This window comes from Aotus nancymaae, unplaced genomic scaffold, assembly GCF_030222135.1.
Source record: "Aotus nancymaae isolate 86718 unplaced genomic scaffold, 86718_ANA_hifiasm-v0.15.2.pri h1tg000059l, whole genome shotgun sequence".
In the NCBI taxonomy this organism is placed as follows: domain Eukaryota; kingdom Metazoa; phylum Chordata; class Mammalia; order Primates; family Aotidae; genus Aotus; species Aotus nancymaae.
The window spans coordinates 18,356,330-18,380,619 of NW_026988473.1; the positions used below are offsets into that span (position 1 = coordinate 18,356,330).

Genomic DNA, 24,290 nt, shown 5'->3' on the forward strand with positions numbered 1-24,290 from the left:
GTGGGCTGGGAGGCAAGGAGATCTCAGTCCCTGCATTCTTTCCTCCACTGCTGACCCACTGGGGGAGGGCAGAAAGGAGGAGGGCACAGTCTCTCTGAAAGTGAGAGAAAGGACGTGGAGCGGCCGCTGAGGAAGACAGAGAGATCAGGTTCAAGAAATGACAGAAGAAGTAGTATGGGGTATTCAGCAACAGTAGAGAACTTCTTAGCCATTTATAAGATATTTATAACAGGAAATGTTAGAACTTGGAGAGGGAGAGCACATTCAGCCTATGGTCATATGGGTCAGAATGTTCCATAACCAGTAGGCTCCACATCAGAGTGGTTGGTCTGAAGCAAAAAGCACTGAGCACTAAGGCCAGGTGAGAGAAAGGTGAGAAGGTGCCTGAGTATGGTATCAGGGAGCCAGGAAATGAGATGGAGATGAGGAAACAGAGCTCACTGAACCCCAGAATCCCAGAGATGGAAAAATGCATGAGGGTATCTATTCCTGCATGAGGGGGCCTGCTCTTCAGAGCAAGAGCAAGAATTGTGTGGGCCTGCTTCTGCAAAAGGCAAGATCATGTGGAATTGCATAGTTTGGGTCCTAGGGAGATGCCTCCGAAATGGAGAGTATTTACCTCCCAATGGAACCTTAGAACTTGGAAGCCCTGGGAAGCTGCAGGAATTGCAGGGGGTGAGTTGGAGGCTTGAAGGCAAGACCAAATAGCATTCGCATCTCTCTTTTGTATGGAGTAACTCTGACAGAGAAAGCAAACCATGGGGAGTGGTCAGCTAGTGTTAAAGGTCAGAGCTAGTATATTTAGAAAAACCTAAAGACTCCACCAAAAAATTGCTAGAACAGATAAATTCAGTAAAGTTACAAGATACAAAATTAACATACAAAAAGCAGTGGCATTTCTATATGCCAACAGTGAAAAATCTGAAAAAGAAACAAAGTAATTCCATTTACAACAGCTACAAATAAAATAAAATATCTAGGAATAAACTTAACGAGAGAAGTGAAAGATCTCTACAATGAAAACTATAAAACATTGATGAAAGAAATTGAATAGGACACACAAAAAAGGAAAGATATTCCATATTCATGGACTGGGAGAATCGAAATTGGTAAAATATCTATACTACTCAAAGCAAGGTAACAATTTATTGCAATCCTATCAAAATATCCATGACATTCTTCAAAGAAATAGAACAAATAATTCTAAAATTTATACGGAGCAATAAAAGACCCAGAATAGCCAGAGTCATCTTGAACAAAAAAGAACAAACCCGGAAGAATCACATTACCTGACTTCAAATTATGCTACAAAGCTAAAGTAATCAAAACAGCATGATACTGGTATGAAAACAGATACATAGGGCTGGGTGTGGTAGCTCATGCCTGTAATCCCAGCACATTGGGAGGCTGAGGCAGGCAGATCACTGGAGGCCAGAAGTTCAAGACCAGCCTGACCAACATGGTAAAACTCCATCTTTACTTAAAAAAAAAAAAAAAAAAAAAAGCCAGATGTGGTGGTGCATGCCTGTAATTCCAGCTACTTGGGAGCCTGAGGCAAGAGAATGGCTTGAACCTGGGAGGTGGAGGCTGCAGTGAGTCGAGATTGTGCCACTGCACTCCAGCCTGGGCAATAGAGCAAGACTCTGTCTCAAACAAAACAAAACAAAAAAAAAAACAGACACATAGAAAAATGGGACAGAATAGAAAACCCAAAAATGATTCTACACATTTACCATCAACTCATTTTTGACAAAGGTGCCAAGAACACACATTGATAGCAAGACAGTCTCTTTAATAAGAAAACTGGAAATCCACATTCAGAAGAAAGAAACTAGACCCCTATCTTCCACTATAAGAATCAAATCAAAATGGATTAAAGACTTAAATATAAGACCTGAAACTGTGAAACTACTAGAAAAAAACATTGGGGAAACACTCCAGAACGCTGGTTTTGGCAAAGATTTCTTCAGTAAGACCTCAGAAGCACAGGCCAGTGAAGCAAAGATGGACAGATGGGATCACATCGAGCTGAAAAGCGTCTTCACAGCAATGGAAACAATCGACGACAACAATCAGTGGAGGAGAAAACCTACAGAATGGGAGAAAATATTTGCAAACTATCCATCTGACAAGGGATTAATAACCAGAGTAAGAAGCTCAAGGAACTCAGTAGGAAAAAAACAAATAATCTGATTTTAAAAATGGGCAAGTTTTGAATGGACATTTATCAAAAGAAGACATACAAATGGCCAATAGGTACATGAAACAATGCTCAAAATCACTAATTGTCAGGGGATTACAAGCCAAAACTACAATGAGATGCATAATTTCACCCCGGTTAAAATGGCTCTTACCCAAAAGACAGGCCATAATGAATGTTGGTGAGGATGGAGAGAAAGGGAAACCCTTGTACACTGTTGGTGGGAATGTAAATTAGTACAGCCACTATGGAGAACAGTATGGAGTTTCCTCAAAAAGCTAAAAATAGAGCTACCATATGAACCAGGAATGCAATCGCTGGGCACATATCCAAAAGATAGGAAATCAGTATATAGATGAGATATCTGCAAGCCTGTGTTTGTTGCAGCCACTGTTCACAATAGCCAAGATATGGAAGCAACCTAAGTGTCCATCAACAGATGAATGGATAAAGAAAATGTGGAACATATAAACACTGAAATAGTGCTCAGCCATAAAAAGAATGAAATCCTGTCATTTGCAACAACATGGATGGAACTGGAACACGTTAAGTGAGAAGCCAGGCACAGAAAAACAAGTATCACATGTTCTCACTTGTATATGGGAGATTAAAAAAAAATTAAACTCATGGAGATAGAGTGGAATGATGGTTGCCCAGAGGCTGGGAAGGGTAGCAGTGAATAGGTGATAAAGTGGAGGTGGCTCATGGGTACAAAAATACAGTTAGATACAATGAATTCCATCTAGTATTTGGAAGCACCATAAGCACCAAAAAGTCAGCAATAATTTATTGTATTTTTAAAATTACCTAACAGAGTGGAATTGGAATGTTCCCAACACAAAGAAATAATAAAGGCTTGGGGTGGTGAATACCGCATTTACCCTAATTCCATCATTAAATGTTGTATTCATGTATTACATGTGCCCTATAAATATATACAACTGTTATGTACCTATAATAATTTTAAAAAATCAGAGCTAGGTCTCCTGAACTAACACTTCCATGATAACAAATGAATTTTTTTTTTTTTTTTTAGACAAGAGTCTTACTCCGTTACCAGGCGTCAGGCTGGAGTGCAGTGGCGCGACCTTGGCTCACTGTAACCTCCGCCTCCTGGGTTCAAGCAATTCTTCTGCCTCAGCCTCCCGAGTAGCTGGGACTACAGGCGCGCACCACCACACCCAGCTAATTTTTTTTTTTTTGAAGAAAAAAAAGGAAGAAAGAAAGAGAGAAAGAAAAAAAAGAATGAAGAAGAGGAAGAAAAAGGAAGAGAAAGGGAGAGAGAACGGGAGTATTGCTTTATTGCCCAGGCTAGAATGCAGTCTAAAAATGGGAATTGAAAACCTCTTTTATGCCAATAATTGTGCTTAACAATGGAGACAGGAAGGAATAAGGGAAGAAAATAATAAGCAGCCAACCAATATTTCATTTAAACCTATGAAATGCTATGCAATTATTGAGGAGTGATTTACTTCCAATTATGTAGTCACTTTTGGAATAGGTGTGTAATATGGTACTGATAAGAATGTATGTTTTGTGTATTTGAAGTGGAGAGTTCTATAAATGTTTATTAAGTTTACTTGTTCCGGGTCTGAGTTCAAGTCCTGGATATCCTTGTTAATATTCTATCTCTTTGATCAGTCTAATATTGACAATGTGATGTTACAGTCTCCCACTATTATTGTGTGGGAGGCTAAGTCTCTTTATAAGTCGTTAAGAACTTGTCTTATGTATCTGGGTGCTCCTGTATTGGGTACGTGTATATATAGGATCGTTAACTCTTCTTGTTGCATTAATCCTTTTACCATTATGTAATGTCCTTCTTTGCCTCTTTTGATCTTTGTTGCTTTAAAGTCTATTTTATCAGAGGTAAGAATTACAACTCCTGCTTTTTATTTATTTATTTATGTTTGCTCTCCATTTGGTTGGTAAATCTTCCTCTATCCCTTTGTTTTGAGTCTTTGTGTATCGTTGCATGTGAGATGGGTCTGGATACAGAGTACCGATGGGTTTTGGCTTTTTATCCAGTTAATAATATATATGAGTTTAATACTGCCATTTGATGCTAGTTGGATATATTTTTGGAAAGGCTGATACTGATTGCTCCTTTATATGTATAGTACTTCTTTCAGAAGCTTCTGCAAAGCAGGCCTCGTGATGGTGAAATCTCTAAGTACTTGCTTGTTTGCAAAAGATTTTATTTTTCCTTCACTTTTGAAGCTCAGTTTGGCTGGATATGAAATTCTGGGTTGAAAGTTCTTTTCTTTAAGGATGTTGAATATTGGCCCCCACTCTTTTCTGGCTTGTAGGGTTTCTGCTGAGAGATCTGCTTTAAGTCTGATAGGCTTCCCTTTGTGGGTAACCTGACCTTTCTCTCTGGCTGCTCTTAGTATTTTCTCCTTCATTTCAACCCTAATAAATCTGATGATTATGTGTCTTGGGGTTGGTCTTCTTGAGGAATATCTTTGTGGTGTTCTCTGTATTACCTGGAGTTGAATATTGTCCTGTCTTACTAGGTTGGGAAAGTTTTCCTGAAAAATCTCCTGAACAGTATTTTCCAACTTGGATTCATTCTCTTCTTCACATTCAGGTACACCTATCAAACATAGATTAGGTCTTTTCACATAGTCCCATATTTCTTGGAGACTTTGCTCATTCTTTTTTATCCTTTTTTCTCTAATCTTGACTTCTCGTTTTATTTCATTAAATTGGTCTTCGAACTCTGATATCCTTTCTTCTGCTTGATCAATTCGACGTTAAAACTTGTGCATACTTCGCGAAGTTCTCATGTTGTGTTTTTCAGATCTGTTAATTCACCTATATTCCTCTCCAAATTGTCTATTCTCGTTAGCATTTCATCAAACCTTTTTTCAAAGTTCTTAGTTTCTTTGCATTGGGTTAGAACAAGTTCTTTTAATTCACAGAAGTTTCTTATCATCCACCTTCTGAAGCCTACTTCTGTTAATGGAACACACTCGTTCTCCATCAGGGCTTGTTCCGTTGCTAATGAGGAACTGTGATCCCCTGTAGAGGGAAAGGCATTCTGATTTTGGGTATTCTCAGCCTTTTTACGCTGGTTTCTTCCCATTATTGTAAATTTATCCATCTGTCATCTTTGTGATTTCCGCCTTTCAAATTAGGTTTCTGAGTGGACGTCCAACTTGTTGATTCCCAGTGCTGAAATCTGAGCAATCCACTGTGCCAGCCAAAGCAGCGGTGTTAAGATTGATGGTGCTTTTCTGCCCGGGAATCGGCCAAAAGGGGACCCAGTCCCGCTCACTCTGCACCAAGAACTGCCGCGCCGGCCACAAGAGTCACGCTGGTGACCCGTGGGGCTCCTCCGCTGGGAATCTCCTGGTCCATGAGCAACAAAAATTCGTCTGAAAGTGTGGCGTCCTCTTGTTCTCTGCACTTTCACTGGGAGCTACAATCCCGAGCTGCTTCTGGTCAGCCATCTTGGATCTCCTTTTTTGTATTTTTTTTAGTAGAGATGGGGTTTCACCATGTTGGCCAGGATGGTCTCGATCTCTTGACCTTGTGATTTGCCTGCCTTGGCCTCCCAAAGTGCTAGGATTACAGGTGTGAGCCACTGTGCCTGGCCATACAAATGAACTTTCTACCAGGAAAAGAGTACATCTTGAGGAGGAGGTGGGGATAGTTCATGGCTACCAAAAAACTAGAAAGAATGAATACGATCTACTATTTGATGGCACAATAGGATGACTGTAGTCAATAATAACTTAATTATATATTTTGAAATAATGCAAAGAATGTAATTGAATTGTTTATAACTCAAAGGATAAATGTTTGAGGGGACAGATGGATATCCCACTCTCCACGATGTGCTTATTTCACATTGCATGCCTGTATCAAAACATCTCATGTACCCCATAAATAAATACACCTACTATGTACCCACAAAATAAAAATAATAATAGTAATACATCTTTTTAAAAAGTATACATCTGAAGGGGAACATGGCGATGGTGCTTGGCAGGAAAATCTTTCACCTGGTCAATATAATTAAAAACTGAAATTTGAGAGAAAGCAGAAAGGATCTTTCATGAAAATTGGATATTATTGAAAACAAGCCTGGCATCCCTGAAAAATAGAAGCAGCACAGTTCCCAATTAATAACGGTATTTCTATGGTCTTAGTGTGGGGCTGGGACCTTTACTTTCTCCTCTAGGTCTTCGGTCCATCTACTCACTAGTCTGGCCCAGGCCCTGGAGGCTGATCTTTATGGATCCCTCAGAGGGGCTCTCAGGCCTTCTGGCTTTGATGGGGTTCAACCAATCAGAGTCAACCAGCAGGAGACTGGAAAGTGGGAAGACAGTGAAATCAGGATATCTATTTTCTGACTCCCTCCCAGCTGGGTCTCCTTATGCTGACTGCATTCCTCTTCAGAGACCACAGCTCCTGTCATGTTGGGCTCTGCTGTGGCAACTCTTCTCAGTCTGGTATCTACCCTTCCTTTTCCACCATCGGGTCTTGGCATAGTAGCAACATTCCACTGTTGCTAGCTCCATCCCTTGCTGATTTCTCTTACCCCTGACCACACAACTTAACCAGTTCCTTTATTAAACTCTCCTCAATTACCCCGTCTAAGAGTGCCATCTGCTTCCCCCTGGACCCTGACCAATACGATAATCTAATAAATGATATAAAGTTGAAATTGCAACATGAGGCTGGTAGGAGTGCAAAGTCATCACCAAGACTTGGTTGGATGAGACTTTTGACAAGAATTCCATGGTGGTAAGAATTCCCTTCATGCAAATAAACTGATGTCATTGCAGTGGGTCAAAGAGTAGAACTCAGTTCATTCATTTACTTAAAGAAATATTGTCTCTCCTGTATGCCATGCACACTACAGTAGGGACTAGGGAGTCACTGGGGGGCAGAATGAAAAAGGGTCCAACCCTTATTATATTTTCATTCTGGTAAGAGAGAAAGACATTAATCACATGATCACCAATATAAATATATAGGTAGAAACTGACAAATCCTTGGTGAGATAACAAGTTTCTTTGAGAGCATCTAATAAGAGGCTAATAAAAATATCAGAGGAAGCTGCTTTAAGAAACTAACAGTTGAGCTTAGCTAGGCAGAGGGCAAGGGAGGTGGAGCAAAGGTCTTGTAAGTGGAGGGATGATCACATCCAAATTCTGAGGCTGGGAGGGTCTTACAGGCATCCAGTGAATCTGGAGAGGCTTCTACAAGTTGAAATTTAGTTTTAAGTGCAATAGGGAGGCATTGCTGAGTTTTGAGCAGGAAAGTAGCATGATTTAATGTACTGAAAGCTGGTGGAGGTACCATGGGGTGTACTGGTGGGGAAGAAAAGAGAAACAAGGGATGTTGCTCTGGGAGGTCCCGACCTTTGGCCTGGCTCCCAGTGTTGTGCTGCTGTCCTTTTCAGGAAATCCTGAATGTAACTGAAGGGCAAGAGGCCAGCTGGGCTCGTGGGCGCAGCCATTAGGTGCTCTGTTCTGTCATAAACATTGTAGTGGATTTCATTCTTGGCCCGATATGCTTTTTCAGAAAGATGAAAAAGCAGTGAGGGGACTTGTTGCTTGAGACCCAACTCTGATGAACAAGGAAGAAACTGGTGAAGTGGAAGTGTCTGGAGGAAAAGGGGAAGTCTTAGGGAGAAAGGGACTTGTGAGCTTGTGCATGTGTGCACGTGTGCATGTGGGGGAGGGTGTGTGTGTGTGAGAGAGAAGTAGAGAAAGAGACAGAAGCAGGGAGAGAATCAGATATGCTAGAAAAGCAAAGCTCACAGACTTCAGAAAGAAAATAGAAGTTACTACCTTCTGGCTAGTGATTCAAAGAAGCAAAATGACTTCCAGGCACAGGAATCATTACTGCATGAGTTTGCTAGGGCTGCCATAACAACGTGCCATAAACTAGGTGGGAAACAACATACACTTATTGACTCACAGTTCTGGAACCTACACGTCTGAAAACAGGCTGGCTCTTTCTGAGAGCTAGCATAGCAGGGTCTGTTGAATGCGTCTCTCCTTGGTGTGTAGATGGCTGCCTTCTCGCCTTCTTGCCTTCTTGCTGTGTCTCCCTGTTGTCTCCTCTCTATGCATGTCTGTCTCTGTGTCCAAATTTTCCTTTTTTAAAAAGTAAGAACACTAATATATTGGATTCGGGCCCATCCTAATGACTTCACTTTAACTTGATTACCTCTGTAGAAATCCTATTTCCAAATACGGTCACATTCTGAGTGAGGTCCTGGGGGATTAGAACTTGAACTTACCTGTTTTTAGGAGGCACAATTCATCCTATAACAGCTAGCAAATGAAGTCCAAGTAGGACTTAACCTGTGCCTCTGTCAAACGAGCACCAGGTGCCTATTCTGTACCAGACACACTCTAAGTGTGGTTTGAGCCCTGAAAGAACACTGGACTTGTGGTAGAACAGTGATATGCAAAAGCCTGTAATACAGGTTAACAGGCGCTATGATAAGTCTTTCTACCTGTATGACACAGTAATATATGAAAGCTTAATGTAATTTTAGAGCTAAGTTTAAGTATACAAAACAGTGGTGGCACAAAGAAAGGGTGATCAGATGACTTTGCTTTCTTCATTATCATAGCTTAACAAAGTATCTGAATCAGAATCTGGTAAACTGATAATAAAAACCATCTGGGGGAAAAACTGAGTCCCTAGGATGACAAAGGAGTGACCCAGGCGAAGAAGTGGAAGAGAGTTCCATGTGGAGGAAAATCGTTGGAGTGGGCGAAGCCAGATGATGAAGCACCTTGTGTTTAGGACTCGGAATGTGAACTTTATCCTGGAAGCCTTGCCAGATGTGTGTGGGGTAGGGTTTGTGTGTGTTGTGGGGGAGGAGGTGGGGGATGGAAATCATCTAGGTTGTGGGATTTAAGGAAGGGAGTGACGTGATCAGATTTGACTTCTGTGTGGAGAATGTATTGAGGGGGTTGTGAAGGGAGTCAGAGAAGCTAGTGAGTGGGCAGAAGCAGAGTGCAGAGAGAGACAGAGAGACAGAGAGACAGAGAGAGAACAGAGGCCTGGACCAGGACAGTCAGATAGAGAGTAGAGAAACTATGGCAGAGTATTTGTGATAGAACTGACATCTGTTAGTAATAGTATAGTTATGAAGGACAAGGAAATGGGAAACAGGATGATTCCTGGCTATCTGGTTTGAGGGTCTGTGTGGACAGTGGTGCCATTCGCAAGAAAAGTATTTAAGGAAAAAGAGTAGATATTGGGGGAAGAGGAATTCTGATATGGACATGTTGAGATTGAGATGCCTGTGGGAGATCTAGGTAGAAATACATGTCAAAAGTTACTGGGCTTAAAGTAGAAAGCTGTTAGATATACAATCTTGAAGTCAGGGCAGAGATTTGGTTCAAGATGTATATCTGGGTGTTGTCAGTAGCTGAAGTCATGGACTTGGATGACGTTACCTAGGGTGAAGCATTAGAGTGGAAGAACCATGTAGGGCTCAGGAACAAAGCCTTGAAGATAAGTGCATTCCTTAAGGAAAACAGGTGGGATAAGGAGACTCCAAAAGATATAGAGCTGGGATATCCCATCTTTTGGCTTCCTGGAGCATATTGGAAGAAGAATAATTGTCTCAGTTCACACATAAAACACACAACACTAATGATAGCTGATGACTTAAAAAAAAAACCAAAAACCCCTCAAAATCTCATAACATTTTAAGAAATGTGTTGGGATGCATTCAAAGCCATCCTGGGCTGCATGAAGCCCATAGGCTATGCGTTGGACAGAGATTAACCAGTGCTTCTGGAGAATGGCCTGGGAATGTGTTGTCATGATGGTTATTGAGGAGAGAAGCAACGCTGTCCAATGCCCCTAAGAGATCAGGTAAGGAAAGAGACAAAAAGAATCTTTTGGCTGGGCGTGATGGCTCACACCTGTAATCCCAGCACTTTGGGAGGCCTAGGCAGGCAGATCACGAGGTCAAGACATCAAGACCATCATGGCCAACTCCATGATACCCCGTCTTCACTAAAAATACAAAAGAATTAGCTGGGCATGGTGGCATGCGCCTGTAGTCCCAGCTATTTGGGAAGCTGAGGCAGGAGAATTGCTTGAACCTGGAAGGCGGAGGTTGCAGTGAGCCAAGATCGTGCCACTGCACTTCAGCCTGGTGACAGAGTGAGACTCTGTCTTAAAAAAAAAGAATCTTTTGGATTTGGCCATAAAGTGGTCATTGGTACTTCAGTGAGGTCTGGAAGGAGGGCAACAAAGGTTAAATTGTATGGACAGAGGAGTGAATGGAAAGGGAAGAAGTGGAGATGAATAGTACAGATGATTCTCATAGAAAACTTGTCAGTGACCCTAGCTAGAGGGAAACAAAAAATTTAGAGTTTTTGGGTTTTTTTGGCTTTTGTTTTTGTTTTTCATGTGAAAGACTTGGTGGTGTTCTATAATGAATGAACAGAATAACAAGAGTGAGAAGTTCAAGAAACAGGGGAAAAGGGGAAGATCGTGGAAATGGAAAAAGATGGGCTCCACAGAAGAGATGGATAGGTTTCTTTTGTAGGATGGGTTACTCTTGTAGGAAAGACAGATGAGAGGAGGTAGGGGTGAGTCCAGAGACCTTACATGGATAGGCAAAAAGTTGAGAAGTTTCTAAATAATCTCGTCTATGTTTTTTTCCTACTAAATGTAAGTGGTGAGTTCATCTCTGGAAAGTAAGAAGAGAAATGTTTGGATAAAAGAGAAGAAAATTGATGGGGAGGAAAAAAACTTGAAAGTATATTAGAGTTCAGTTGCAAATAAGAGTCCATTCTAGCTATTATAGGCAGAAGAGGATTTAATACAGTGAATCAGGTGCTCACAAAATCATTGAAAGGGCCAGAAGGCCAAACTCTAAACTGAGACTCTAGGAATGAGTCTAGGACATCTCATCCCTGACCTCCCAGAGGAGTTGCTGCCTCTACCACAGTCAAGACACTGAGGAGTCTGGAAGCCACTACTGCAACTGTTGAATCTGGAAGCATTCTCATTAGCTGTGATTTGGGAATCAGGAAGGTGTGCCTGCAACTTTTGGATACAGAGGGAGGGTTTTAAAGTCAAGTCTTTCCAGGTGTTTCTCATTGGCAGACCTGAGTAACAATTTAAACTCTATCTGCAAAGGACTCTGGGAAGTTTTTAGATTTTTTAAATCTCTGCAGTATAGGAATGCACAGTTTTATTTCCATACTTAAATTCTAATACAGCAACAACACCCAGTTGTTGCTCCTACCTAATATAACTATCCCTTGATACAAACACCCTCCCTTCCATGCAAGCATGTGTTCATCCATTCATTCACAGTAGGTGCCAGAAGTGGTGTTGATATGGATAGTAAATACACCAGATCTTGAATAGCAGCTACAACTGAAATTACAATCAAATTGTTCTTATACAATCTTCCATCACTCTCTAGGTTCAAGATACATCTGCACAAGCCAAAGAGGTAAGTTAAATGAGAATACCATAGATATTACTAGGGATTTTCTGGTAAACTGGCTCTTAGAAAATTAAAAATATATATACCCTGATGTATACTGTTTGCCAATTGCCATGGTGTAAATACTCCCACCATGACTGATGTCAAACTACCAACATGACATCACTAAAGATGAAGTTGTGAGGCAATGTTCAAAATCTCATGATAACTATTCTCATGAATAAGTGATAACAATGATAAAAATCATCATGAGCCTGTACTAGCTGATTTTTCAGCCAACTGGTGGGTCACCAACCTTGCATTTTTCAAGTCTTCTGTGGTGGCACTAATCTCTGTAATTCTCCTAGAAATGTGACATTGGTTCTGATTTACTGCTTTATTAGGAAGAAGATTCACTAGGAGTTTTCACTTGGTCCTTCTTATCTTGACAGCCTTTAATCAATAGGTCAGGAAGTCAATATGGAGAACCTACCTATTGCTGAGTTACATATATATTCCACCTATACATTCAGGACCTAGAGAGATAACCACAGATGGGTATGAATCTATCTGGCCCACTATGAAATGGTTTGGGCCTAAATGCCATTTATCTCCTTACTCCCATGAATTTCCACTCAACCCATGACCAGGGACTAGCATTAGCTAAAAGCAAGTAATAAGCCCTGAAAAGTGTGATATTTCTCTTTTCTCAGTGCAAAGTCACTCTACTAAATGACCACAATTCCCTTGGGGGAAAATTGGGAGGAAGATTTACAATGTAAACTTGCAATGTCATATGCTACAGAGTACACAGTATTTCTAGACATCTGACTTTAGTATGGGAATTTAGTGAAAAGTTATGACCCCCGATTCTACGATCTAATAGGACCTTAATGCAATGCCCTGTATATTGTAGTTGTTGGTATCCATTAGCCACCAGCAGAGGTCTCTGTGTGTCAGTCTATTCCGACTACTACTCTGGCCCTGTTGCCTTAAATGTCCCCTTCACTTGTGGTCCCTGTGTATTACTATATAGTCAATGCTCGGATCTCATTACCCCCATTAAACTTCAGGAACACATGCAATGGTAGTATCTCCCTCATCATCCCCAGTGTATATGCTATGCTGCAACTGTAGCACCTTTGAAGGAGGCTGGTACTCTCCTCATCAAAGTATTTGTCTCTGTCTAGATAGAGGGAGAGTCCTCTGGTCTCTCCCAGGGAATATACTGCTATAACATGTTTTATTGTGCTTTGCTTTATTACACTTGGCGGACATTGTGCTTTTACGAATGGAATGTTTGTGTCAACCCTGTGTTGAGCAAGTCTATCAGCAACATTTTTCCGACAGCATGTGCTCACTTCATGTCTCTGTGTCACATTTTGGTAATTATACCAATATTTCAAACTTTTCTTTATTGTTGTATCTGTTATGGTGATCTGCAATCAGTGAGTTTTCATATTACTGTTGTAATTGTTTTGAGGCACCACGAACCGTGCTCATATAAGATGATGAACTTATTCGATAAGTGTTGTGTGTGTTCTGATTGCTTCATCAACTGGCCATCTCTCTCTCTCTCCTCTGGCGTCCCTATTCCCTGAGATACAACACAACTGAAATTAGGCCAATTAATAAACCTGCAATGGCCTCTAAGTGTTTAAGTGAAGAACACTTGCATGTATCTCTCCCTTTCAATCAAAAGCTAGAAATGATTAAGTGTAGTGAGGAGGGCATGTTGAAGCCAAGATAGGTCGAAAACTAGGCTTTTTGTGCCAGTTAACTGAGTTGTGAATGTAAAGGAAAAATTTTTGAAGGAAATTTAAAGTCCTATTCCAGTTAACAAACGTTGGGAAAGTGAAAAAGCCTTATTGCTGACATGGAGAAAGTTCTACTGGTCCGCTTAGAAGATAAAACCAGACACAAAATTCCCTTAAGGTAAAACCTAATCCCGAGCAAGGCTCTAACTCTCCTCAATTGTCTAAAGGCAGAGAGAGGTGAGGAAGTTGCAGATGAAATGTTGGAAGCTAGCTGTGGTTGGTTCATGAGGTTTAAGGAAAAAAGCTGACTTCATAACATAAAAGTGAAGGGTTGGGCAGCAAGTGATGGTGCCAAACTGCTGAAGCTCTGAAGCTCCGATGCCAGGCATTGACTCCTTCTCTCTAGCTATGAAACCCTGATATGGTTTGGATATGTGTCCCTGCCCAAATCTCATGTTGAATTATAATCCCCAGTGTTGGCGGAGGAGCCTGGTGGAAGGTGATTGGATCATGGGGATGGTTTAGAAGCTGCAGCAAGTTATCCAGAAGATCTAGCTAAGATCATGCATGAAAGTGGCTACACTAAACAGCAGATTTTCAACAGAGATGAAGCGGCTTTCCATTGGAAGAAGATGCCATCTAGGGGCTTGTATTATTCCATTCTCACACTGCTATAAAGACGTACCTAAAACTGGATAATTTGTGAAGAAAAGTTTGATGCACATTTCCACAGGCTGTACAGGAAGCATGGCTGTCAGGAAACTTACAATCATGGCGGAAGGCAAAGAGGAAGCAGGCACATCTTACATGGCGTGAGCAGGAGGAAGAGAGCAAAGTGGGACATGCTGCACACTTCTAAACAAGCAGAGCTCAGGAGAACTCTGTCACAAGACAGCATGAGGGGGATGGTGCTAAACCATCAGAAACCATCCCCATGATCCAATCACCTCCCACCAGGCCCCATACTGGGGATTACAATTTAACATGAGATTTGGTCAGGGACACAAATCCAAATTATATCAGGATTTCATAGCTAGAGAGAAGGAGTCAATGCCTGGCTTCAGAACTTCAAAGGACAGGCTGACTCTTTTGTTAAGGGATAATGCAGCTGGTGACTTTAAGTTGAAGCCAGTGCTAATTTACCATTCCAAAAATCCTAGGATCCCTAAGAATTAGGCTAATTCCATCATCCTAAACAAATTAACAGAAGAACAGAAAACCAAGCACCCCATGTTCTCATTTATAAGTGGGAGCTAAACGTGGAGTACACATGGGCACAAAGAAGGGAACAATAGACTCTGGGGCTGACTTGAAGGTGGAGGGTGAGAGGAGGGTGAAGGTTGACAAACTGCCTATCTCTGAGGTATTCTTGTAGTTAAAGCGTGGATAAGCCAGTCACATGTGATCAATTCAATGTATCTAGCTCCCCAAATCTTTAGATGTCTTCTATATTATATCTAGGAATATTTTGGCATCTCAGTCGCATTTGACTATTATGGAATCCAGGCTTCAGTTTATCTACTAAAGTAACCATAGAACTTGTATTAGATTATTGAGTGTGTACTTCAGCTCCAGAATCTCTGGTAAGCACAACCATATGGATATATTTAGCCAGAATTAAAATTATGCTCTTCTCCCCTTCCCAAGCATGATTAGAACATATTCCTATGCCTATTCTCCAGGTTTTAAACTGAGATACAAATTTGCATGTTTTGTCATGTAAGCATTGCCTGGGTATTACTTTACAAATGGTTCCCTGGGCACAGAGAGTGTTTCTAGTCATGGATCTGGAGGATGTGTGAAGCAGTGGGGGTGGAGAACAGTCATAGAGTCTTCCACCAGGTGGCACGACCACCCTCGTTAAGTAGGATAAGAGGAATTGTTTCTACTAGTGAGAGAGCTTGACAGAGTTAAGGGTTAAGGGGCTTCAAAATTAACTGAGTTCCCCTAAATGTCACCATTCTAATCTTACAGAATGGTCTTTCCTAATCATTGCCCTAACTTTCACATATGAAATCGGGTGAGGCTGTGAATTCAATCTGTGTTGTGAATCAGCAACCAATAAGGTAAGAATCTGTGTCTGATTTTCAGCTACATCAACTCACTTGCTCTAAGAGATAAGATATTATTTTAGGATAATAAGACATTCTTTTAGGACAATTATAGGAAAGCCTTGGTTCTCTGGCTGTATTTTTAGCCACAAATTTAGAACACTGAGCTTTTTATTATATTATTTAAAACTCTCCTGGATGGTTAGAAGTAGCCAGCCTACCTCATAGACCTCATATTCTTCATGACTATTGAACTCTGCTGTGGCCTTCACCATTTGATCTGCCAAAACCATTTCTTTCTTTTTTTTTTTTTTTAAATTTTAGTTACTTTTTATTGAAAACTGCACTGGACACTAAATGTCCATCTATTCAATAAACAAATACAGTAATGGTAACTCACACTAAAATAAAATATACTTCTGTTAGCCATTATTTTTCTGTTTAGGACAATTTTAAAGTTTTTCTTTTATCACAAAAATAGGATTGTACCCTCACAAAAGCTCAAAATGGGCCTTTTTAATCAAAAAGGCAATGATTCACAACAGATTATGAATAGAACCTGTAACTAGTCGATACAAATCTAATAGGATTTGTTAAAATCAGTCACACCTAATACATCAGAAGTGTTGTTGAATAAAGTATCACATGAAGAAAAGACTTCATGAAAGTCTGAAAAAGTGGGTTTGTTCATAGACAAGCTGACAAGTTACTATAAAAAGTGTTTCCTGAGACATAAAGAAATGCAACATTATTCTTCTTCAACCCTTTTAGTTCAAGACTTTCCAGAGGATCTGAAACAGAAACTGTATTTGAGTACAAATAGCTTATGAAACTTAATACTTTCTTTTTGGATCATGAGAGGGTTTTACAACCAACTTTCCCACTCAGTATGCAGTTCAGATGTGAGACACATTTCTCTGTACAGGAGCCTGTACTGTCTTCAATCCTATGTGTGCAGGTGTCCACCACAGGCAAAGAGTTTTCTCCCCATTTTGTAGTAATGTGATCTTCCTATTAGCAAAAAGAGGTAACCAGCCCCTGTAGACTGAAGGGACTAGAGTCAGGATGAGGATTTCCTCTTACTATTTTTTATTTTGATATTTGAACTCTTGATGCAACATTCTAGTGCAGGGTGTTCAGGACCTGCTGTGCCCAAGGGACTGATAAAGGAAAAAGCTCTATTTATGCTTTGTGATTTGATGCACAGATGAAAAACTTAACACACAATAACCAAAGTTGGTCATTAAGAAATCACATCTTCGTCTTTCAGCGCTTCTGTAAGCAGACGCATCTTCAGTTTTCTAGCTCTTGCAGTTTTAACACTGCAACATCAATGATGCATAGGTCCAGAATCAGTTAAAAAGAGATCATTAGATTCTTTTTTTCTTAGTTCATCTATTTTTCACTGTCTCTTGATCCCAAATGCATCTGAATGATTACCTTTCAGCATTCTCTGCTATTGCTCCTTGGGGTGCTCTCAATTGTCCCCATGTTTTGTGGGCTGGTTGGGAGAGGGCGCTTGGGAAGGATGTGCCACTGTTAGGAGGTTGTGAGTCACTGGGATGCTTCCAGGGACAATCCCTTCCATGGCTGCAGGGAATCTGCCTGGAGCCACACCCACGATGCCTGGTGGATATCTGTATGTGGTACCATTGAGCTCAGGATGAATTGTTTGCTGATTTACTACTGACCAAGGCACTGATGTGACCAAGAATTCCTTGTTCACATAGTTTCTTAAACTTTCTGGGATGCAACCTGTGATGGCACGGCGGATCTTGGTGGCAGCCGCCTCCCTCATCTCCATCGATTTCTGCTTGCTGTACCAGGCAGTGTGAGGATCCTGCCCTCCTTGAGGGCCTGTGCTAAGGCTTTCTCATCCACCAGGCCACCATGGGCTGCATTCACAGGGAATACTCCCTGCCTCATCTGCTTTATAGTAAAGTCAGTGATGAGGTGGTGGTTATGTTCGTTGAGATTGCAGTGCAAGGAGATCCAGTCACTCTGATCTCTGATACAGCAAGTCCTCAGGGTGTAGACCCTTTGAACGCCCAGGGACCACTCTATCCCATCCTGCAAGTAGGGGCCATATAATATGATGCTGAATGCAAAGGCCTTGGCTTGAACTGCAACCACCTGCCCCTTGAGACGGAAGCCGATGAGGCCCACAACCTCTCCCCACGGATGCAGATGGCTTCTGAGGCCACCTCGCAGATCTGCTCCACGTTCTGAACCCACGTGCCTTCCCGCAGTACCTGGCACAGCCACTTGTTCCTCTGGTACAGACTGAGGATGTGGCAGATGGTGGAGCTGGCTGTCTCTTCTGCAGCTGCGGACGGGATGTTGCACACAGCAATCCTGAGCTTGCCAGTGGCCTTGATGTCCACGTTGTCATAGCCACTGTCTATCCGCACGTTCACTCTCAGGGCCTTGAACTTTTCCAGGTCCTCCCTGGTTAGGGTGATGGTGGTCCATCTTGGCAACCACGGCTTCATTTAAAACCTTCTCATGGTTCTCCTGCAGGGACTGTTTGTTACAGAAGGCCACGGTGGCCAGGTCCTTCAGGATAGGTATCTCCATGGTGCAATCTCGGAGTGCCACCAGGGTCGAGAGTGCAGTAGTCCATTCATGATACCTTCACAAATTCTGTCCAATTACTGTCTCTTGACTTTGTGCTTATCCACAAGGGCCATTCTTTATGGAACTTTGCAACTCTCAGATCAAAAGGCAAAGCAGTCCTCTAAGAACTTACAGGAACTTGCAGGAGTCTGAGTGCACGTTGCTTGCAACTTGGTCGCCATCACGCAGTCAATCAATGAACCTCTCCATGACCCCAGGTCTGGAGTGCCCATAGTCCGTGATGCCAGTGGGTAGAGGCTGCTCTGGCCTGGCACAGCCAGGTCCCTGGCCCTGCTCTGAGCCTCAGGAGCAAGCTGGAGACCTACCCTTGTGTCTGCATGGTCTTGAGGCTCCTCCCCTGCTGGGGGCCCCACAGATGGGTGGGAGGGGTGCTGGGTACCCCACTGGCATGAGATGGCATTCCACTGGACCCCAGCCACTCCAGTCCTAGCTGGCCCACCCAGCCCATTTCTTTAAAAAAAACTTCTTTATTTCATGTGACCACAGATGATGCATTAGGACAAAAACTGCTCTATGAAGAGAGAATAAGAACATAACTCTAACATGAAGTACGGTGGCAAAAGAAACAAGAGAGTTCTATGGCATAATTTACAAAGGATTTTGATATGGTTTGGCTGTGTCCTCACCCAAATCTCAACTTGAATTGTAATTCCCATAGTCCCCATGTGTCATGGGAGGGACCCAGTGGGAGGTAATTTAATCTTGGGGGCAGTTACCCTCCATGCTGTTCCTCCTGATAGTGAGGGCTCACGAGATCTGGGGGTTTTATAAGGGGCTTTTCCGTATTTAGCTCAGCACTTTTCCCTCTGGCCACCATGTGAAGAAGAACATGTTTGCTCCCCTTTCCTCCATGATTGCAAGTTTCCTGAGGCCTTCCCAGCCATGATGAACTGTGAGTCAATTAAACCTCTTTTCTTTATAAATTTCCCAGTCTTGGGTATTTATTTCTTCATAGCAGCCTGAGAATGGACTAATACATACTTTTAGAATAGAGATCTCTGTAGACTAAGAAAGCAGCCTAGTGGAAAGGAAGAGCCAGGAGATGCAAAGAAGATGATGAGTAATGGGACAGAAGGAGCAAGTGCTTGGAGGGGCCCTAACTTCAAACAGGAAGAAGAGTTCAAATGCAGTAGTGATGCTGGGGAATGATCTGGGGGCTGGATGGAAAAATATCATGAAATCAGAGAATGAGCTCCAATGAGTGGATGGATGGGGAAAATGAAAGCTGGGTCATTACATAGGAGAGGGATGTCAGGAACCTGAGATCTCAGGGTCAGAGCAGCTCTGAAGGATGACGAGGTTCAGGTGTGGCCTCACCTCTGGCTGGCTGAAGTGCTGAGGTGATCTGAGAACTGTAAGCTAATAAGTTATCAGCCTAGATGTGAAAAGGTGAGAACAGGGCAAAGTGTGAGGATGGACCTCATGAGCAATCTGGGTGTGCACAGTCTAAAGGAAGGTTGGGGGTTGGAAGGAATCCTGTGGGCTGGCAGATAACACAGAGGAATGAGGGTGGGTGGGTGGGACATCAGAGGATGAGCTGGTTTTATGAGGAGGACATGCTGGTGGAGGGGCCTGGAAGTAGCTGTAAGTACTTCAATCCCCCTAACCTTCTGCTCTGGGGCAAAGGGTGACCTCTGATTAGTGAGCTTTGTTAGCAAATGAACTCAATGAGGAATTAGATGAAAAACAGCTCAGTGCCAACCATCCAGTCAGCACTCAGTGAATGTCAGCTTGGATGGTTGTTAAAGAAAGGGATCAGTGGAAGGACTAAAAGATGGGCTGATGGAGTGACAATAAGAGGGGCGGGTCTGAAAGTGATGAGGGGACAGGTAGGAGCAGTACCAGAAGTGGTGTCTTCCATCATAGGGCTGATGAAGGCCTCTCTCCTACCTTCCCTCCCCTTCCCTCTGTTTCCCTCCCCTTTCTTCCCTAAAATCTTTATCAAGACATAATGCACATACCATACAATTCACCCATTCCAACTGTACAGCTCAATGGTTTTTAGTGTATTAACATAATTGTGCAACCATCACTACAATTGATTATAAAATATTATCATCACCTCAAAAAAACCCACCCCAACAATCCTCCTGTATCGTTCAGCCATCCGCCCTAATCCTAGGAAACCACAAATCTACTTTCTGTCTCTCTATTTTGGACATTTCATATAAAGGGAATCCAAATGCACGATAAGCAAATTTTTTCTTAGATCACATTTTAACTGGAGTACTACTTCGATGCAAAGAAATGAAGCACTAATGGTGGACTCTCAGGCACTAGCAACAGGCATGTGCATTGGGAGCGGCCAGGAGGGGACAGGATTTGGAGATTCAAATGTTGCTTCCTCTATGCATAAGCTGCTCTGCTTGTTTTTCCTCTTGAAATGTGCTTAGAAGGGAAAATGTCAAAAGCCAACCAGCCACAGAATCCAGAAGGCCAGTGAGTCACTGCAGCGGCTGAGGCCCTGCTGAGCATTGCACAAAGGCGAGGCTGGGGAATCTCTGCCCTTGGGGTTTCCCTCTTGAGGGGGAGACCACTATGTGAAGGCGTGTGGGTGGGAAGAGACCTAACAGTGCTGATGGGGAGCTGGCAGCTGGGGCGGAGAGATCGTGATGGTGGATCCCACGGCACATTATTATTATTAAGGAAAAGGATCAGAGGGAGGAACAGAAAACTACGTAAGGGACTGCACAGAGATCATCCTGGGGCCCTGACCTGTCCTTTAGTCCCCCCAGCTCCCCCATGGAACACAGTAACCTGTCCAGGGAGGGGTCAGGGCTCACCCCTGTTTCTCAAAGAGTGGGCGTAGACCGAGCAGATCCTGAGATGACGTTGGGTGATTCACCCTGTGCCAGTCCCTAAATAACATTAAATCACCCACTAAAAATAGTTCTTTCCTTTTAAATTCTCTTTTAGACCTTTCAAATCAAAGAGAAATGATCAACTTGGTGCCCGCACGTTTCTAATACCTCACTAACATCTGCTTACTTATTTTTTATCTTTATTTTTGGGACAGGGTCTCACACGTCATCCAGGCTGGAGTGCAGTGGTGCAGTCTTGGCTCACTGCAGCCTCAACCTCTTGGGCTCAAGCTATCCTCCCGCCTCAGCCTCCCAAGTAACTGGGACCACAGGCATGCACCACCACGCACAGCTAAGTTTTTGTAGAGACAGGTTTTACCATGTTGCCCTGGTTGATCTCAAACTTGTGGGCTCAAGCAATTGGCCTACCTTCACCTCCCAAAGTGCTAGGACTACAAATGTGAGCTACTGTGCTTAGCTCATTTCTTTTTTAAATAAAGAGAGTGGATCTTAGAATCAGGGTCTATCACAGGAATGCTATCACCCTAGAATTTAATAACATTGTTTTGTGAGTGTATTTTATGTGTGAAGTGAGTGTATTTTATGCATGAAGTTGGTCTTCCATAAAGTTTCCATCTTACACACATTTTTTTTAGAGTTTAATCAGTGAGTCAGTGTAAAGGAAAATGAGTTACATAACAGTGGGTGGGATGTGTATATGGCAAAAATGGGGATAGTGGTCCATGAAATGACCAGGGCAGGTGAAAACTGAACTAGGAAAATGGTCTGGTCTGTTTCAGCTCAGCTGGTCTGTGACTCAGTGCTTCAGAATATGAGAAATGCCATTGGGGTCAGCCTGAGAGTCTTCTGACTTTGAGTCAGCCATGGACCACATATTGAGGGATGGCTTCCCCAGTGCCTGGACTTCCCTCGTTGTTGCTGTTACCCCACTGCACTGCAATGGGCAATTTACTTGTCTATCTCTCTCACCAGACGTGGAACCAGATAGCTGCCTTATTATTATTATTTTTTTTTGAGACGGAGTCTTGCTCTGTTCCCAGGCTGGAGTGCAGTGGTGCAATCTCGGCTCACTGTAACCTCCACCTCCTGGGTTCAAGCGATTCTTCCCCCTCAACCTCCCGAGTAGCTGGGATCAGTTTTTTTTTTTTTTTTTTGAGATGAAGTTTCACTCTTGGTACCCAGGCTGGAGTGCAATGGCATGATCTCGACTCACTGCAACCTCCGCCTCCTGGGTTCAAGCAATTCTCCTGCCTCAGCCTCCCGAGTAGCTGGGATTACAGGTGCCAGCCACCACGGCCAGCTAATTTTTGTATTTTTTGTAGAGGCAGGGTTTCACCATGTTGACCAGGATGGTCTCGATCTCTTGACCTCGTGATCCACCCACCTCGACCTCCCAAAGTGCTGGGATTACAGGTGTGAGCCACCGCGCCTGGCTGCTGCCTTGTTTTTTTATGTCTCTAGCTTCCGGCATGGTGCCTGGCACAGAGAATCCTCAGCAATTATTTACTGAGTGTAACGAATGAATGAACGGGTGTCTTCCAGGTTTTTGCCCCGATACACTGCATAGCTACCCTGAATACGTTTATTCATTCACTGCAGTGCTTACTAAACAGCTACTATGTGCAAGATGCCCTGCCCTTAATGGCTTTATTTCCAGTCAACAATCTAGTTATTGTGCAAAGCGATAGTCAAGATCATGTCAGTGGTGGGAGACCTGAGGTTAGATCCTGCCTCTGACACTCAATATCTGGGGTGCCTTGGACCATTTACCTTCTTGAGTAAGAGTGTCCTCGTGTGTAAAGTGGTTTTATAATATTAGCTTGTAGGATGGTCCTGAGTCACTTCAGTGAATGCTGTTGCATGAATGAGAGAATCAGAGTGAGTGAATGAATGAAGGAATGAATGACAATGGTCCCGATCAGGTGGGGCACAGCCTGGCTCCTCTCCCATGGCCAGGAAATCCAGGCTAGGTATGAGAAATCCTAAGCCTTGAGCTTTGTTTAACCAGGCAAAATCGGAGCAAACTGGTGAAAGAAGGGAAAGCTAGAAAAATTCTCTCCTTCAGTGGACCCTGAGGTGGTGGCTGGACCCGAGCAGGGGCCCTTGAGCAGGTGAGCCATGGAACAGACCAGCTGCTCCCTGGACTGCTGAACGTCCCGTTGCTGCGGGTACCCCCCCTCTTCAGGGATGTGGCCATGAGATGTTGGCATGGTGACCAGTTAGCTGGTCCTCCCACCCCCGTCCTCTGCATCCTCAGATGACAAAGAGGCCCTGAGGAGTAGAATGGGCCCCTGACGGCTCCCCAGGCTCACGAATGGTAAGGAGAGCCAGGTCCAAGAATGGAGGGGCCTGGCGCTAAACTCTCGCCATGGGAACAATGGAGCCGTTGCCCTGGCAACCAAGCAGGCCTCTCCCTGGGCCTCAAGGCTGAGTCTGGGAAAAGGTGTCCTAAGAAAAGGAGGTGGGAATGGAGGGGGTGTGTCTGTTTTCAGAACTGTCTGCTCAGCACACAAGGGCAGCAAGGGGCCCCATTTCCAGGGAAGATCATCAGAGTCTCTGTTGGCCCATTCTCCAGAGCCACTGAGGGAGACCGGGGTGTGGAGTCCTCACTGCAGCCTCCGCTGAGGATGTTCCTTCATGCCTACCCCTCCTCCCAGCCCTCCTAAGGGCTAGGGACTGATGGCAAGCGTGACGGCTCTAACCTTGGGGTTGTCCCGGAAACACTTCAATATGTGTGGATGCAGGTGGGGCATGTAGAGCTGGGCGGGAGGTGGGGCGGGGTAGGGCTTGCATTCTCCAAGACGAGAGCAGACCCTTGCCCTAAGAGGCCCCAGGGGTTTTGTTAAAGTGCCAGCTTCTGGAGCAAGAGTCCTGGCTTCAGCTCTGGACTCCATCACTCTGGCTACGTGACCTGGGGGATGTCATTTCATTCCTTGGGATCTCAGTTTCCTTGGCTGTAAAGCAGCAATAATACCAGTCACAGTATGGTGGTGTTGAATGAAGAGGACAGCCCCTGTCAACGCAGTGGTGGGTGGGTTGCTCAGTGTGCACTCACTTCCCCTCCCCACCCTCCCTACATCTCTCGTTTCTCCCTCTGGGCACCTGTGGCTCGGAACCCTGGAGAGATCGCCCTGGCCCTGGTTTTTACACAAACTGCCCAGATACCCCATCCACACAAACTCACTCCCTTATCCCTGCCAGCCTCCCCTGTTGCTCCATGACCTCCTGAGGAAGATGGCCTGTGTAGGTACCAGGCAGGACATACCGGATCATAGTGCTGGAGTTTGTTTTTGAGAAGTGGTAGTTACCAGTACCCTTTGCCTGTCAGAATTTTCTCATTATCCCTTTTGAACTTGGATTGCTTTTGCCATAAACAAACAAGCAAAAAAA

General features: G+C 43.4%; 1 pseudogene; it reads right to left on the minus strand.

Moving 5' to 3' along the window:
* Positions 1–16,897: 16,897 nt before the first annotated feature.
* On the minus strand, positions 16,898–18,131 carry LOC105717431 (C-terminal-binding protein 2-like; annotated as a pseudogene).
* Between the last annotated feature and the right edge of the window lie 6,159 nt (positions 18,132–24,290).